The sequence below is a fragment of the Suricata suricatta genome, chromosome 12 (genome assembly GCF_006229205.1).
Source record: "Suricata suricatta isolate VVHF042 chromosome 12, meerkat_22Aug2017_6uvM2_HiC, whole genome shotgun sequence".
Taxonomy (NCBI): Eukaryota; Metazoa; Chordata; class Mammalia; order Carnivora; family Herpestidae; genus Suricata; species Suricata suricatta.
The window spans coordinates 87,314,607-87,332,055 of record NC_043711.1 but is presented as its reverse complement, the minus strand read 5'-3'; the positions used below and the strand labels follow the sequence as shown (position 1 = coordinate 87,332,055).

Sequence of the window (17,449 nt, the reverse complement as noted above, 5' to 3'; positions counted from 1 at the left end):
GGGTACATAGCTTACTGAAGGGAGTGGCAGAGTGCGCCACATGGCAGAATGGCTCCTCGCTATGGGTCGATGGGTCAGCAAATGTAAACTCATTGCCCACCTGGAATTTCATGAACCCATGGCATACGAGGACTCCATATTGTACATACTCCTTCGTGGCTTATAGTGGAATTAACATTACCTTCCAAGGAAATGTTTGGTGTTTCTAAGATCTATTTTAACTTGGCTAAAAGTTGTTCTTAACATAAGGGAATCATTCAAAATAAATCCTAGACTTTTTCTATGTGCAGGGTACTGTCCTGGGAATGGGTCAAAAAAGAGAAGCACATGACTTAGTTTCTGGTCTTAAGGAGCTGTCAGACTTCTCAGTGAGAAATTTCTTGAAAGGCCATGGCTATCCCAAGGCAGGTAGTATAGGAAATCTGTAAATGGGGGAGTTCCCTGGGAGCCAGGGTGAAAAAAGAAACTCTCTAAGATTCAGGTTCTCATCTGCACAACAGGATCAGAACTGTACCATTTCCTTTTGGCTTTGATGTGGGGGCGGGGGGCGGTCAAGTAAGAGTATAGTTTATCAACTTAGTTCAGTGCCGGGCAAATAGGAAGAATCTTTACATCATCAATACTAACCGGTATTCTGATGGCAGCTCAGTAAGGAAAGAGGTCTGCAGAGGCTTCTTCCATCAGAGCAAAGACAGAAGACGCTAGACCATTGCGAGGGGTAAATAATTTGAAACAGCCCTTTTTTGCTTTAGAACTTTTATAATTAAAGAGGAAGTAGAGTATAGTGCTTAGGAGTGAAATATGCTTGAATTCTGGCTTTGCCACTTGTATGACCTTACAGGTTAGAGTCTTGACTCCTACAATAGTGGCCAGAGTACTCCTTTTGAGAAGTAAGTGCAGTGAAGTCGTTTATGTGATCCAAACTCTCTGATAGGTCATCATTTCACTCAGATTAAAAAGTCCTTGGGGCACCTGGGTGGCTTAGCTGGTTAAGCATCTGACTTTGGCTCAGGTCATGATCTCACAGTTCGTGAGTTTGAGAAGAGTTTGCATAGGGCTCTGTGCTGACAGCACGGAGCCTACTTGGGATTCTCTCTCTCTCTCTCTCTCTCTCTCTCTCTCTCTCTCTCTTTCTCTCTCTCTCCCCTCTCCCTCTCTCTACCCCAGCTCCCCCTTGTTCTCCCTCTCTCTCTATCTCTCTCCAAATAAATTAAAAAACAAATCTTAATAAAAAAAAAAGTCCTTGTGACAGCTGCACGGTCCAATGACCTGGCCTCCTTCCTTTTCCTGTCACTCATTCCACCCACATTTGGCTTCAGAACCTCTACTCCTGCCTCAGGGCCTTTGCATTCATTGTTTCCACTGCCCAGAATGCTTTTCTCCCAGATATCCACCTGGTCCTTTCCTTCACCTCCTTTAAGTCTCTGGTCAGATATTGCCATCCAATGAAATATCCTCTGATCCCTCTACTTAAAATTACAACCTAGCACCCATCGCCACCCCGAGTCTCCAGGTAGATTCCCTGCCCATAGTACTTCTCACCGTCTAATATTCTAAGTTAACTTACTTGGTAGGGTCCTTGTTTTTTTATTTCCCCTCTAGAACATAATGTCCATGAGGGCAAAGGGATCTTTATTTCATTTGTTGCTCTACTCTAAGTCCCAGAAAAGGGACTGGCACATAGCAGACACCCAAATACTTGTGATATGAACGAATGAATTCGTTCACCTCTGTGAATCTCAAAATCTTCTTCTTTAAAAGTGTTAATAGTAATTTACCAGAATATCAGGAGACTTAGGTGAGATGATAGTGTTAGCACAGTTTTGTTTCATGACAAAACACTTCAATAAATTACTGATAATAATCTCATTTGGTCATAACAGTTTGGGTATAATCTCCATTTGTAGCGTAGCTCATCTCTTAGTCGAGGATTATTTTAATGTGTAAGTATTGTTTACATGATCAATGACATGACCCTCTATGAACAAGAAGCAAATTTCAGGCAGGCCACAGGGCTCTCAGACTAGGAATCGAGGAGTGAAGCGACTCCTTTTATCTCTCGGGTGCTGCAAGTTGCCTTTGGCCTCTGATCTGGCTGAGTGCCTGTCCTTTTGCTTTCTGGGGAAGGTTCACAGCTCCCTCTTCTCCAGGAATTTGGAGGTATACGTGGCTGTGTATAACCCGGTTGTCAACTTTTACCCTGACTCTACATCCCTGTTATTTGCCCACTGCATGAATCACTCTGAATTCCAGGGGAGAGCATATGGCTGACCTTGGTGGGCTGGTTGTCCACCACCATCTCATCTGGGCAGAGCTGCTCATATAGAAGCTTCCCTTCAAGGCGACAGGGCTTGGAATTGTGGAAGGCATGACTGTCCTGGCTCTCAGGATGGCAGTACAGCATAGCACTCAAGAGCCAGACTAGGTTTACATGTTGGCTTTGCCACCTATCTCAGGTCACTTGACTCTTTATACTTCAATTCCCTCGTTGGTAGCATTGGATAATGATTATAATAACCATAGCCTTATAGCTAGTTGTAAAGTGAAACGAGCTGATGTTTTATTAAGTGATTTAGAATATAGACAGATGTATAGAAGTATGTGATTTTTAGAAGCCCCGTCTAGGAAGCCAATGAATATTTCCAAAGCAGCTGAGCACATCCTGCAGGAAGTCAGCATCTGTAAGCATATGTAAAATCTACATGTCTTCTCTCTTTCTGTGCTCTCTTCACATCACTTATGATGAGTTTACACCTGAGTATTTGCCTGGAGAATCCAGGGAGCAAGGCCCCTGATCCCTGCTGGTCTGAGAGATTAATAGGTCTCTCGATACCTTCCAATCTTATGGGAAAGTTCAGGCCTCTGAGTTGAACTGTGTGCATTTCTTGGGAACTGCATGCTGGAATATCTCTCCCATCAATATCCCTCACAGATTAAATACTTCTCCTTTTCTCCAGTCAGCTCGGACCCTTTATCTTTGAATCACTGCTCTGAATCCTAGACCTGTACCTCTCTTTCTGGCCTAAACTTAATCTCTGCCCATAAAAGCCATCAGTTGCTACAACAATGTGAACTCTGCCAGCTGTTCCTGGAACACTGGTGTCCCCAGGCCCCTGAGCACTGCTATCCAAGAATTCTAATCTGGGACAGAATCCGGGGAGGTCAGAGACCATGCATCCATCTCTCCATCCATCCATGTTGCCTTTTAGCAGATGGCAGCCAGCCCCCGAGGGTCTCTCTGCTGGCAGAGTCATGCCTGTGACATATGCACGAACTCACGAAGTATATTTCACGGCAGCCTCCATGTTCAACAGGTGGCTGTGGCATCCTTCATTGCTTCGCCAACAGAGGCCAAGCCTGGCTACTCTAGTGGCTGGGAAGGGACTCAGACCCCTGCCACTGAGTCCCAGGCTGCAATTAATCAGAGCCAAGGGCCAATTCAGGGTCTGGACGTTAAACTAGGCAGTTAAGCAAAGGGAGCAATTAGGATCCAAGATCAGGATCCTTGGACAGGGCTGGAGATATGGAGGTCAGGAGCTGGGGGAAGTATGGGCTAGAAATGGAATTCAAGGTCAAGAGTGTAAGAGAATGGAGGCTGAATGTCAATCAAAGTGAAGAGCATGGGGAAGCAGAGTGAACAAGGGCAATGGTGACAGTTGTCTTGTTCATGAGCTGGAAAGGAAGAAACCCAGAATGGCGGAGCCCCTGTGTGAAAGAGGGACCGATGCCCAGTTGCCTGGTGGTGTGGCCTCCTTTCCCGAGAGTTCTCATTTTCCTTTTTGTGTCTCCTCTTCAACTCTTCATCTGGTCCTGCCACCCTGGGTCTGCCTTACTCCCTCCACCATGGAGTGGTGATAAGCACAGCTCAGAACCCACACAGCCTGGGTGTGAATCCTGCCTCTGTACTAACTGATCAACTTTGGACACGTAACTAAAAAACAAACAAACAAACAAACAAAAAAAAAAAACCTCTCTGTGCCTCAGTTTCCTCATCTGTTCACTGGAAATAGCATGCCTAATTGTTGGGCCATTAAAGGAGATTGAATTTTTGTCAATATATGGAAAACAGAACAGAGCCTGGCACATTAATATGCATCATATACATGTTTTCTTCTTATTTTAAAATAAATACTTGAGTCCTTGGAGAAAGGGTCGTGCACAGGCCATCAGAGCTTGGAACTTTTCCAAATCTTTTGGAAGACAAACTGCCAAGATTGAAGGGAAAAAAGGTTTCAAATTTGGGATATTGTTATTATTGTACATACAGGGGGAGGGTTCATTTTTCCAAGATTTTGCCTGATTGCCCCAGAAAGAAAACATTTTCATTGTGTGGTCATGATTGGGAACACATGTGAACCACACCCCGTGTAGCTCAGCCCCTTTCCGTCCTTAGTATGTGTCCCTCACTCCCTCGCTCTGTTACTAATTAGAAAGAAACCAAGTAGAATTCAGTGTTTCCTTCCCAGTCGTGGTAGGGGAGCCTGTAGTGGATTAATTACCTCAAGCAGTTCTGGCTTCCCTCAGGAACAATCAGTGATGGGGCTTGGGGTCCGGTGGCTTACAGAGGCATGACAAATTTAAATCTCCACCCAAAGGGAACAGAAATTAATTTTAATAGGAGGCAGTGTGGTCTGAAGTTTAGTGGAGGAGGCTAAGCAATCAAAAGTTATGTTTTCTGTCTTAGCTCAACCGCTAACTTCTTGTGAGACTTGGCTCTGTTGTAGAATTTAGCTTGTGGGGAAAATAAATCTACCTTTCAGCTAAGAAGTGCTGATGGTGGGCAAGGACAGAGCTGACATTTAATGAGTTGTTACTGGTAAGTACCAGGCATGGTGCTTACTGTTTATGTATATTTTACGTATTTTACATATAAAACACATAGGGGTACACACCTTACATATGTGTACACACAGTACATGAACACTCTGTACATGTGATGCCTGCATGTACATGTGACACACATGTACATGGGATACACACGTGAATGTGGCATGTATAATGTACATGCATGCAAGTATGTACATATATGATGGATGCGTGCATAGTATATATAATAATATATCCATATAAAATAATATATCCATATAGATATTTAACCCTCACTGTAGGACTATGATTATCTCCATCGTATAGTTGAGGAAACAGGATCAGTAAATGATCTGTGATTTCCCAAGGACCCAGATCTGAAACGTGAGAACCCACCTGTCCTATTCAGTTCTGACATAACCTCAAGTCCAAGACCCTAACAGCCCCACCATACTGCTTCTTCATGCAGAAAGCTACACTTGTACATCTTAGAATTACCTCCAAAAAAGAAAAAAAAAAGAAAATCAAGAATTGTATCTGAAGGGTTAATAAAACGGTTCAGTTGGCTGAGCAACCCGTCCCTCAAATACACTCATTACTCTGTAGTACTCTACTAATTTGCTTTGGATATGATTTTTGGCTTTGAGGTTTTAATAAATAAAACTAATTTTTAGAAAGTTTCCAGAAAACAGCTAGTTCCCATCCCTATAAACAGAGTCCTTCCCCTGAAGGAATAAAGGAGCTCGGAGTTACAGCAGATTCTGAACAAGAGGCTTGGTCTGAAATCAGGGAGGCTGTGGAACGGGAGGGCTGTGGTGGGCACAGTGATGCTTCAGGGCCTTGCCGGGACTAAGGAAGAACCAGATGTCCCATGGCAAATGGGAGGCGGAAGTCAGCGAGGGATCAGGCTTGTCCTCAAGAAAGAGGAACCATATAAGGGTTGGTTTGGATGTTGTTTACAAGTGATTTCTTTGCTCCCAGAATCACTTCTAATGGGCTCAGGTCAACATGAAAGTCCACCACATGGCCTTGGCCATGAGCTGCTTTCGGTAGAACGTTGTAGGGTGTGTCTTTCAGTAGAACGTTGTAGGGCTGTGTGTCTTTGTGGTGTTACCATGGCTCCAGACTGGAGCCAATGGCTAGTGGCCAGATTCAGTGTCCCTAACCCCTTCTGTAAGAACAACTCCCAGTTCTCTCTTTTAAAAAAAAAAGTTTATTTATTTATTTAGAAGGAGGGTGGGTAGGGACAGAGTGGTGATGGGGTGGGGGGAGAGAGAGAGAGAGAGAGAGAATCCCAAGCAGGCTCCATGTTGTCAACACAGAGCCTGATGCAGGGCTGGATCCCAGACCCTGGCATTATGACCTGAGCTGATTAAAGAGTCAGACACTCAACTGACTGAGCCACCCAGAGCCCCCTCCCAGTTACCTGTTATTCTGGAAACTTGCAATACCAACATTACACAGAGCCTCCATTTTCCTCAACATACCCACTCATGCACTCAGAAGAATTCAAACAGAACATGATTAAGGGATAAGGAATTCCCTGGGGATGTGAGGGAAACGAGGTAATTTCTTTACTGGTGGATATTGCATGCCCCCATTAAAGAGCAGCAAGAACCCCAGAGAAGAACGTATACTTAACGGTCTAAAACACAGCTCAAAACGGGGAAGGCAGGCTTGTTTCAATCATCTGCCCCTTGTTCTGTAATAAAAATGTATTTTTTTCCCAGAGAACAATTTAGTGTGGCCAATAAAAGCCCAGCTAATTTCTAAATCAGCATAGAGCCAAGTCAGCCACCCAGGAGCTCTCTCCTAGGGCAATATTTCTGAGGCACACACAATCTATACTAAAGCGATCAGCTTCCCTCCATCCTGCCAAGGGGATACGTTAGCGAAGCCCAAAATATGACAAGAGGAAATTTATGTGCAACTTTTACACATAATATCTCATTATGACTCTTCCCAATCTTTCAATTTTAAAAATAAACAGCCTTTGTAATGATTTTACCAGGAGAACATCTAAACTAAGATTAAAAAGGAAAGGGAAGAGTTCAGCTGCTGTGATTTCTTTCTTTTCTCCTGGTCTTCCTGGAAATTCACTCCTTCACTCTTCCTTCTCTCTTTCCTCCCCTCCTCCTTTCCTCGTCTCCCTCCCCCTCCTTTCTCTCCTCCCTCTCTCTTTCTCCTTATCTAAGGAGAAGTAGAAATTTTGGGATCTGACATCTCACCTAAGGGAACAAGATCTCGCTCAGAAGCAAAAACGACTCTGACTCTTTGGTATTTGAGAAGTTTCTGCTTAGAATTCAGCATCATTTGCCGAAGGGTCTGGTGTTAATTTATGTCCTATCCCCAGATTCTACGATGTCAGTTTCCTCCTGTCTTATGACACGACGCAGACAGATACCCTCACAAGACGCAGGAGAGGCCATGAGCCTTCTGTGTGACATAGCCCTGTGCTGCCTGCTCTGCTCACGCTGGGCCCAGGACTCCTGGCTTGGCATCCCTTTGCTTTGTGGGGCAGCCAGCAGAGCAAGAAACAATGGATTGTGGTCACTGGGTGGGACCTAGCTCTGCAGAAAGACCCACGATTTCTTCCTCTGATATTGGCCTGCAGCTTTATGGCTTTGCTCATTTTTATTCAGTGGAGACATCCAGTGCCTGGGCTCTCTCTTCATGGCACATATGTATTTCTCCCTTCGGTCTGAGCCCTGGGGCCTGTATCCTTGGACACCGTCATCCCTGGGAGCAGCTCCCAAAAGTATGAGTTTATATTCAATAACTTATTTTCTCAGGCATTGGCTACAGAGAGGAGATTCTGTCCAGGCTTGGAATCCATAGGTCTATTAAACAGCATAGCTGCCCTTTAAGAATTTGCTTTAGCTGGGGACACACAGTCATAAACAAAAGCCATTACATCATGAAAGTGTCAGAATGGAGGGTGGACTGGGGTGGGGCAGGTGTGACCAGCTGTGCTTGGGAGTGTCAGGGCAGCCTTTATTCAGAAATGACTTGTCTTGAAGTCAAACCTGGGTGTGGGACTTTCTGAGGAGCACTGAAGAAATATTAATGGAACTTTTCAAACATCATGTTTCCTTAGCATCCATGGCTTTGAATTCTCAATCCGAGCTGGGCTTCTGTGAGACGGGATTCTACTTCAAGCTGGCAAAGCATGGATTCCTGTGTGTATAAGGAGGAAGGGCCCTTTGAAGGTCATCCCAGACATCAAACAGATCTGGTCAAATTAGAGGCAGAGATACTGAGGCAGAGATGCTGATTGTTTGATCCTTGACTTGGAGGCCTAAAGGCATTGACTGAGGGCATGAGAAATGTGAGCTGGACAGTGGATGTTATCCTGGGCTTCTGATGGAGTTCTAAAGCCCTATGGCATGTTGCCCATCTGCCTCACCTCCCATTTGTCTTGTTCCTTGCTGCCAATGAACATATTAGCCATGGGTAATTGAGCATGTTACATGTGGAGTATCATCAAGATGGTACTTGTGTCCATGACCTCATTTAACCTCCTTGGAAAGAGACCTTCTCACCTCTATGATACAGGTGAGAAGACTGGGGTTCATCGATATTCAGCAACTTGCCATGATGCCATAGTCATCAGTATCAAGGTGAGATTCAGCTCTGGGGCCTCTAAAAGCCAGGCAGTATTTCTTGGAGCTGCTTGCCACTCTCTTTTGCATCTGAGCTACTTGCTTCTGGTCCCACCCTTTAATTTTACCTGTGCTGTATCCCTGCCTCCACTCCTCAGCCCGATTTTCTGCCTCCCCACCCACCACCATACCCCCAAATCTTCCATAAGTGTCCCTCTGCACAACAGCCTTGCCCTTCTGTGAAGTTTCTTCTCAAACATTGAGTAACTACCACATGCTAGGCTCCGGGGTAGGTGTTTTCACATGTGGCTTGGCTTTAGACCCCATGTAAACTTGAGAGATGGACCAGAAGGCAAGCCCCCACCACCCATTAAAAAAAAGTGGAGGCTGAATTCACAGAGTCCAACTGACATGCCGAACATCATATCCATGTAAGTGATGAGAGCAAGCCTTGGATCCAGCTCTGTCTTCCTCTCCAAGACAAAATTCACTGCTGCGTCCTCTGTGATCCTCTCACAGCTTTGCTTTGTTTCAGAGAAACAAATGCCACCATGGGGTGTGGCATTCATAGATAATATATCTTTGAACAGTGAGTGAATAAATGAATGAGTGTATGTTAGAGAGGAGAAAGCACATGGATTCTGAAATTGGATGCTGGGGCTCAAACACAGACTCTGCCATTTGCTAGTCATGGGATCGTGGATAGGCGCGCTTACCCTCTGTCTCACTGGCTGGGATGGAGCCACCTGCAGATCTATGGCCAGTCACTAGCAAAGTTCTGAAAATGGTCCAAACTGCCTCTCATTTGAATATCTGCCATATCCTTTATGACAGAGATACACAGTGTAGCTCTATTATTATTACTGATTTATCATCATCATCATCATCATCATCATCATCATCATCATCAGCATCTCAATTGTCACTCAAAGGTAATAATGCTAACTTACATTTTTCCCAGAATAGGAAAATAAGAAAAACATGGAGGGGGGAAAGGAATGAAAGAAGATAGTACAAATTAATATTTAATAAGCACTTACTAAGTTTTGGGTTCCAGATTTGTCTATAGATGCCCATTCTCTAAACCTCCTAACCAACCAGCTTTCAAGTGGAGAAATAATGTAGATGCAGAAAAAGAACCACAGAGAATGTGCATAATCCAAGATCACAGAGCTATGGAGTATCTGGCCAAGATGGGTATGTCTTCCAATTCCAAATCCAGTCCTTTCTTAGTCCCAGAATTGGGGATTCTTGCTCTCTTAAGTTCAGTGCTAGGGATTGGAATCAGAATGGTCTGGGTGAGACTCAGCTGGCAATAAACTTTGACTCCTATGTAGGTCCTCCATGCCAGAAAGCAAACAGATTTTAGGACACATCACCTGGAAGTGCTCTCCTGAAATTTTACTTCCCTGTATTTCGACTCCATCAAGCCAAACAGCAAAGTCAAGACAGTCTTGCTCTTTAAAAAAAAGACTTGATTTGAAAAGCCCCAGAGAGAAGGAGTTAACTGTCTCTCTATTTTTTTTCCCTTAAGGCATAAACAGGCTCCCCCAACCTTAAGTGATAAATTTGAGTCTACAACACAAAGTGGAGCACATTATGTAGAAAGTGCTTATTTTCTTCTGATGTTTGATAGGAATTAGGATTGGTAAAACCCAAACTCTGTTTCCCCTTTCATGCAGCCTGTCATTTTTGTCAAACAAGAAGCTGATTAAGTTTCAATCAAAAGAACAAAAGGCTCCAGAAAGATTCTTCTTGGAAAAGCAGTGGCTTAGGCAATTACCCCATGAAAAGTAAATTCAGTGTTGAGCTTGTGACTTAACTCTAAAGCTGGTGAACCCTTTCTGTGCTGGAAACATGCTGACCAATCACATTTAATCCAGCCTCTAACAAATGAGAGAACCTTATTAACGAATAGCATCACCATCTCTGGATATTCAGAGATGTTGGAAAGATTCCTCTTTAGTAGTGAATGTAATTCAGGTCAGTCATTGTAAATAGAAGGAGGAGGTGATTCTGTCCAGAAGAAATAGGAGTGGAAGGGAGAAAACACTTGTGGTTGATTGTACACACAGTCACACATGATTTCCCTTCCTCTATCCATGGCCATGGTAGTGCCTTCCCACACTGTCTCTGGACTACCTCCATGACTTATGACCCAAGCAATGCTTGGAAAGTGAATTCACATTAGGTCCTCTCTGGCCACACTTGAGAACCTTGTAACCAAGGTCATGTAAATGAGCCTGAGCTAGCCTATTGGGTTATGAGAGATGTGTGGTCAAATCAACCCCATAGCCCCAGCTGACTTTGTGCCAAGCACTAGATGTGTCAGTGGGACCATCTTAGACCACCCAGCCTCTGCCAAGCCAACCCTGACCAGAAGTGCCCTTCCCCACCCCTACCAGAGAGTCATGAATCTCAGGAAATCATGAGAAATGAGAAATGTTTACAGTTACAGAGGTTTTGGGGTGGTCTGCTATGCAGCAAAAGCTAACCAATCCAATGATCTTCTCTTTCCTATCCAGATTCTAGTCTTAGTCTGTTTACTATGACAGAGTATAGTTGTAATCAGAATTCAGAATGCCCTGTTTTTGAGATCTACCATCAAAGACTTTTAAGCATAGAGCCTATACTTAGTAAATTCAAAACGTTGGCCCTCTTGTTTACATGGCTTGAAGTTTTTCCCTTTGAGAACTGGTACATTTTGCATCTGTCATATCATTTGACTATAACCCATCCCATTTTCTATGTAGATAGTGTAGCCCTGATGCTTCCAGGTAGGAGATTGTTTGCTGAGTGGAGCAGACTGATGAGACATCAGGTACTCAAGTTGCCTCTGTCTTGAATTTTCTCATAATCATTGTCTCCACCCCCACCTCCCCAATACTTTTTTTCCACTTCCAGGAGATACCCCTTTATGTTATGTTGAAATACGTTGGAAGGAGTGAAGATTCAAGAATTAGTAAATTCCCAAACTCTATGGCTTTCTCTATTGTGAGAGATTTAGACCTGTTCCATGAGACAGTAGTTTCTTTCTGGTCCTAGGAAATCTGAGTTCTGGCTTGCTTTGATGAGCTACCTTTTCTGGTACAGACTGGTATTAATAACCAGTTAAATTCAGGATGTCTCCTCATTCAGTCTTAATTTCATGAGGTCTAGTAGTCATCACAATCAAATGTGTACTCTTTGGCTCAAACCAGCTTTCATTTCAGGGTCAATTTCTGGCCCTGGAAAAAACAAAGCCCAGAGATTGTGAACTCAAGCAGGTTAGGAAAATCCCCAAACCCACACAGCATTGAGAGTTCATTAGGTACCAGAAACTTCCTACATTTTCTGCAAAATGAGGCGAGACTCCAAGCCCCAGTGCCAGGCCAGATGAGCCTATTTTCATACAAATACTGGGAGAAAAGCTATCACATGTGTTTTTCTGCTGGCAGCCAGCCCTGATCATCTCTGGTCTCACCACAGCTTGCTTCCCAGATCAGCCAGGAAGACATGCTTGTTCACAATCCCCCTTCATTTCTGGCTCTATTGATTTTTTTAAGAAAGTCAGATAAACCTAACCTGGGGTTCCTCAGGGATGTTTCATGCTCTTGTTGTTTAAAGCATAGCGTATGCCAGTAACAACATGGGAAGGACACCAGGGTCAGAGTAGAATGAATGGTATCTTCTTATGAGTCTAATGGAGAGAAAAGATGATGGTATGGGGGCATCTAAGACCTCTAGACTTCATTTCCACGGGAGGAAGCGAAAACCCCAGCTATGCATGCCAGAAGCCCGCTTCCGTTATGGGCTTGACACCGTGGTGTTTGTTGTCGATATCACTTCTGTTTTGGAGACGCCTGGACAAATGATGTATGGTGTCTGACCTCAGACATCAGCATCTCTATGACCAATTTGGGAAAGCTCAACACTGCCATAGTTCTTTTGATTCATTTAGCAGATAACCTCTCGAAAGTACATCATAGCCTAAGTCCTGAAACAAGGCCAGCTTTCGTGGACAAAGCCATCAAAAGGGGTCTGTGAGTCAGAGTTGCTTTGTCTCTTATGGGGGAAACTCTTAGCTACCTTCCTCTCTTTAGGTTTTGCTTTAGATGTAATTTTGTGTAATTTGGTAACTGAACTGGATGAGCATAGAACTGCAAAGGAGCTGCATTGGTATGTTATTGAAGTTAAGTTGGTATAAACTCAAATTTATAGGTGGTTAATGGTAACCACAAGGAAGTAGTTATAGAATACACAAAAAGAACTTATAATAGAATTAAAACATTTCACTATAAAAAATAAACTAAGTGCAAAATGAGACACTAATATCAGTAATTAGGGACAGAATGCTATAGGAGATATCAAAAACAAATTGCAGAATTATAGAAGTCCCTTCTTATCTGCTACTATTTTAAATGCAGATGGATTACACTCTCCAAAAGACAAAGATCCAAAGAATGAAAAAAAAAAATGATCCAACTGTATGCTGTCTATAAAAGACTCCCTGTAGATCCAAAGAAACACAAATGGTTGAACGGGAAAGGTTGGAAAAGACATTCTTTTTAAAGAGCAAATGAAAGAGAGAAGAGGTGGCTGTACCAAAATCAGACAAAATCAAGTGGAAAAAGTTAAAAAGACCAGGAAGGACATACTAGAAGATATATAAATTATAAACATTTGCACACCTAATAACTGTCCATCAAAACATATCCAGAAATTGAATGAATGGAAGGGAGAAATAGACGGTTCTATAATAATAGCAGGAGACTCCAATACCCATCTCTCAATAATGGATAGAACAACCAGACAGAAGAAAAATAGGTAAATGGAAGACCCAAACAATACAATAAACCAACCAGCTACCCAACAACAACACATTGCACATTTTTCTCAATTGTGCTTCTCGGGACATTATCCGTGATTGATGATATGTCACAAGTTCAGTTTTAGGACTTTTTTTGGATAATTATTTATTTATTTTAATAGTTTATTATCAAATTGGTTTCCATATAACACCCAGTGCTTCTCCCCACACGTGCCCCCACCATGACCATCACCCCGCTCCCTTCCTCCCGCCCCCTCCCCCTTCAGTCCTTGGTTCATTTTCAGTATTCAGTAGTCTCCCATGATGACCCAGCAATAGCACTACTAGGGATTTACCCAAAGGATACAGAAGTGCTGATGCATAGGAGCACATGTACCCCAATATTCATAGCTGCACTTTCTACAATAGCTAAATCATAGAAAGAGCCTAAATGTCCGTCAATTGATGAATGGATCAAGAAGATGTGGTTTATATATACCATGGAGTACTATATGGCAATGAGGAAGAATGAAATCTGGCCATTTGTAGCAAAGTGGATGGACCTCGAGGGTGTCATGCTAAGCAAAATAAGTCAGACAAAGAAGAATAGATATCATATGTTTAGGACATTTTAAAAACTAGGTATCATATGAAGTATCTTCTCTGACCACTGTGGGATGAAGTTAGAAACCAACAGCAGAAGGAAAACTGGAAGTTTTGCAAATTTGAGGAAACTAACACTCTTAAACAGCCAATGGATCAAAGAAGAAATCACAAGGGATGCTAGAAAATTCTTACAGATGACCAACAAGAAAATACACCAGGACTCATGGGAATGCTTACACCACATACAAAAATGAATTCAAAGTGATTCAAAGGTCTAAATGAAAGAGCTACAACTATAAACCTCTTCAGAGAAAAATATAGGGCAAAATCTTCACACCATTGGAGTTAACAGTGTATTATTGGATGTGACACCAAAGGCACAGCAAGCAAAAGAAAAAAAGATCGACAAATTGCGTTTCATGGAAATAAACTTTTGTTCACCAGAGGACATTATTAACAAAACCAAAAGGCAGCCTACATAATGAAGGAAAGTATCTATGAAGTTTATATCTGATAAGGGATTAATTACCATAATATATAAAGAACTCCAAAAATTCAACAAAATATGAATAACCCAATTAAATGACTAAAAAGATTTGAATAGATAGTTCTCCCCAAAACAACTATAAATGTCCAATAAGCACATGAAAATATGCTTAATGTCAATAGTCATTAGGGAAATATAAATCACAACTACAATGAGGTACCACCTCACACCCATTAGGATGGCTACCATCCAAACAAAACAGAAAATAAGTGTTGGTGAGGATGTGAAAAAATTGGAATCATTGTGTACATTCTGTAGGTATGTAAGATGAAAAACAGTATGGTGTTTCCCCCAGAAATTAAAAATAGAATTTCCATATGATCTAACAATTCTACTTCTGGGTATAGAGTCCAGGAATTTAAAGCAGGGTCTCAGAATTATTTTTACATCCATATTGATAGCAGCATTATTCATGGTAGCTTAAAAGTGGGAACTCAGGTGTCCTTTGATAGGTGAATGGATAAACAAAATGTAGTATGCACATAAACTATAAGATAAGCTTTAAAAAGGAAGGAATATTAACATTTGCTGCAGCTTAGAGGAACGTCAAGTACATTATGCTAAGTGAAATAAGACGGTTACAAAAAGACCAATACTGTAGGATTCCACTTACATGAGGTTTCTACAGTAGTCAGATTTATGCATAAAGTGGAGAGGGGTCCCTAGATGCATCTGATTCCTGATTTCTGCTCAGGTCATGATCTCTCATTTTATGGGATGGAGCCCCACGTTGGCTTCTGTGCTGACAGCATGGAGTCTGCTTGGGATTCTCTCTCCCTCTCTGCCTCTCCCCGACTCACACACTCTCTCTCTCTAAATAAATAAATTTTATACAGAAAGTGGAATGGTGGTTGTCAGAGACTGGGGAGAAGGGAAATTGGGAAGTTACTGTCTATTTGGTGTAGTGTGTCTGTGAGATTATAAGGGTTCTGGAGATGGATGTGGGTGATGGTTGCACAACGTAAGCATACTTAATACCACTGAACTGTGTACTTACACATGAGTTAAGATAATAAATACAGTATAACCTTGGATTGGGAGTAACTTGTTCTGTGAGTGTCCCCCAAAACGAGCAAACATTTCTAATAAATTTTAACTTGATAAATGAGTGATATCTTGCAATATGAGTAGTACATGATGCCGAATATCACATGATCACAACTGAGCCAATGGTTCTTGAAATCCGCTGTGTTATATGAATACTTTGGATTATAAGCATGTTTCTGGAATGAATTAAACTCAAACCAAGGTTTTACTGTGTTGCATTATATATATATTTATATATATATATGTGTGTATATATATATATTGTACCATAATTTAAAAAATTTTAATGACATAGCACATTATCCTGATCCTAGAAAAGAGCTCATAATAGGGAGTAAAAGAGTCAGAGATCAAGCTAAGGGATCTGCAGGTGAAGACCACTGAGTGCACAGCAGCTGACTTAGGGGAAAGCCTGATGCATTTGCTACACTTCTAAGAACACTGGGGATGATGACAGTTCAATGGGTATGCACCGGCCAGTTGTTCACCTTGGATAGGCTCAGGGGCCCAAGGCAACCAGACTTTGAGTTGAGCGCCTTCAGTTAAAGTGGTTTGGGAAGCAAGAGTTAACAGAAGCCTTCTCCAATAGAGGCTAGGACTCTAATCCCCAACATGCAGCTCCTATCTCTGTTTTCTGATGCTGTTGTAGAGCTGTGTTTTGTTTCAGGCGGGGACAAAAAAAATCCAGAGATGCATTAGCCTTGAGAGTTGGATACCCCAAGACTCTGTGAGTGCTTAAATTATAAAAACTGACTCTGAACGTCCTCAGCACCGAGGTGTGTGGAAGGACGAGGGTGGAGCCAGCTGAACCAACTCAGCAGGGAATTATTTTATGAAAATTCAGACTCCTACTAAGATTGCTTATATTTCAGACTTAATTCAAACAGCTGCACAGACATCATTCATGGGTGTGAATCGAAATACTACAATTTGCCATCTTTTCCCTTGAGGAAGACCCTGGCTTCTCCCAAACGCTCTTTGGAATTAGATTTCTTGAACTATCATGAGAAATTGCTACCTTGACCCCAATCATTATTTTTCTTTGTTTGCAGCAAACACAGTCTTTTTTATAGCAGTGGTTTTTTTCCTGTCCATTGACCCACTGTGTAGGACAAGGGTGTCCTGGAATCTGGGGGTGGTTGTGAGTCCCCAGATGTAGAACAGAGGGAAGTAGAAGTGGGTGGAACTTGTTTACTTCCTGCAGGGCTCTGTGTTGGATGTGTACCAGCTATGGATTTGGAGTGACTGCTAGAATTTCACTCCAGCTGCCAGTGGGTGAGGCAGAGTGTTCCCATCCCACCCGCACCCTGCCAGCTCCAGGCTCTGCGAAACAAACAAATGAACAAACAAACAAACAAACAAACAGGATAGGGAAGGTGTGGAGCCATCAATGAAGGAAATTGCATATTATAATTTCAGTAATGGACGCTCCAAAGCAGAGAGTAAGGTTGGTGTTATTTCATGGAAGAAAAAATTTTTTAAAAACCTGAATTCGATCACTAAATAATAATTACTTTTAGTACATACACCGGGTACCAAGCATATGCTATGTGTCAGTCACTGCAAAGAGCTTTGCATGCGTTCACTCATGGAATCCTAAGCTGGTACCAGCTTGAGGAAGAGTCTGGGGCACTGTGTGGATGAGGAAATTGAGACACAAAGCTGTCAAGCAGCTTGCCCAGTTTTAGCTGGTAAGGTTTGAACTCCGGCAATCTGATTCTAGAAACACCTTCTGAAAAACTGGTGTGTGGTCACTGCTCAGACTGACTTTGGCTGTGGAGAAGTTCTAATTTCAAAGTTGCCAAGGTACACTTGCTATTCATGTTAGAGACAGAGGTTTGGGTTTTTTCTTTTTCCTTTTGTCAACTGAATTGTTGAGAAAGAATTGCACAAAATAAAAATATGCCTGCTTTGATTTTTTTCAGTTACAACAAAACATCTAGAAATGATCTCTGGATAGGGCAGAGGAAAAGGGACCATAATAAATTCTGGAGGCCTCAGAAAAGCAAGTGTCTTCGGAAACCAGATGGCGTTGATCTGTCTGCTGTTGCT

The 17,449-nt window shown here is 42.4% G+C and overlaps 2 long non-coding RNA genes across 4 annotated transcripts in view; one reads left to right on the top strand and one right to left on the bottom strand.

The window, feature by feature from the left end:
- Positions 1–7,084: 7,084 nt before the first annotated feature.
- Positions 7,085–9,195, bottom strand: LOC115275448. The gene is made up of 2 exons (XR_003901569.1): positions 9,125–9,195; positions 7,085–7,983 (listed from the first exon to the last, which is right to left on the bottom strand). It is a non-coding gene; the product is annotated as an uncharacterized LOC115275448 (long non-coding RNA).
- Positions 7,756–17,449, top strand: part of LOC115275446 — a 33,997-nt gene continuing 24,303 nt past the window's right edge. Inside the window, exons 1-3 of one of the 3 annotated variants that reach the window (XR_003901568.1) lie at positions 7,756–9,340; positions 9,466–9,605; positions 12,349–12,408. This is a non-coding gene — a long non-coding RNA (uncharacterized LOC115275446). Of the gene's footprint in view, positions 9,341–9,465; positions 9,606–9,745; positions 9,955–12,348; positions 12,409–17,449 lie in introns of those variants that run through there. The other 2 variants (XR_003901567.1, XR_003901566.1) reach the window with 2 other exon arrangements.